The sequence below is a fragment of the Galeopterus variegatus genome, unplaced genomic scaffold (genome assembly GCF_000696425.1).
Source record: "Galeopterus variegatus unplaced genomic scaffold, G_variegatus-3.0.2 Scaffold367, whole genome shotgun sequence".
NCBI classification, from domain to species: Eukaryota; Metazoa; Chordata; class Mammalia; order Dermoptera; family Cynocephalidae; genus Galeopterus; species Galeopterus variegatus.
Window position 1 is genome coordinate 487,263 of NW_007726478.1, and position 1,063 is coordinate 488,325.

Here is a 1,063-nt window from a genome sequence, read left to right on the forward strand (position 1 = left end):
GGGCCGGCCCCTGTTGTGGTTTTTTTAATAAAAGGAACCACACCTACTACTGCCAGTGCCTCTTTACATAACTGCCTTGGTCATTTCTCCCAACAGCTGAGCAGGGCAGGTTTATTCACCTCGTTTTCAGAGGAGTGAAAGCGAGCTCCAGAGCAAGCCTGGGCCACGGGACAGGGGGCCATGGCTCTATGCTCCAGGCCCAGCTGTGCCGCCAACCTCCCTGCCACCACAAGGACAAAGCCAAGGAGCCTTGGCTGCCGAGCATCTCAGGTGCACCTTGGACATGGTCTCAGTGAGGCTGCCCACTATCATGCCCAGGAACATGTCACATCAGTGACCTGTTGACCGAGCAGGGACCCCAGTACATGGATGGAAACAAGGAAAGGGCCAGAAAGGTGTGGGAGGGAAGGACGGGCCCCGGAAACTCAGCCTCCCCCAGCACTGGGCTGAGGGGCTACAGGAGGAGCCGGCCTGGCTATAAACATAGCCTGCATGTTTTATCTAGCAAACACTGCATAAATGCCAGTGCTGCTTCCTCTGGAACCACAGTTAGTCACAAGCAAAGCGGACTCGGTGACGTGTGAGATCAGAGTCATTAAACCAGCAAAAGCGTTTCCTGATTATTGCAGAGCAAATACCTTCTGGATTTAAACGCCACTGTCTGTTAATAAAAAATAAAGAACAACAGCTAAGAATAATCAGAATCCTGTCTCTGCCAGAGGAAGTTGAAAGGGGAGGTAGAGGGTAAAATGCGAAGGAGAGGTAAGGGCCAGAACAGTTTCGCCTAAAAATACTCAAACTGAGAATCCGCAACTTCCAGGCGTGTAGAGAAAGCAAAGCCATGAACTTGGCCACACGTGAACTCATCAGCCACCCTGGGCAACACTGACAGGATTTCGAATACAGTTACGTGTCACATAATGACGTTTCAGTTAGTAACAGACTGTACATGTGACAGAGGTCCCATGAGATTATAATCCTGTTTCTACTGCTTTTCTATGTTTTATTATTACTATTTTTCACCTTTTCTATGTTTAAAAGCACACACACCCCATCATGTGAT

General features: G+C 49.2%; 1 protein-coding gene across 4 annotated transcripts in view; it reads right to left on the reverse strand.

The window, feature by feature from the left end:
- The window catches only part of LOC103586714 (PWWP domain-containing protein MUM1), a 22,409-nt gene that overhangs the window by 11,110 nt on the left and 10,236 nt on the right, over positions 1 to 1,063 (reverse strand). The window lies entirely within an intron of this gene.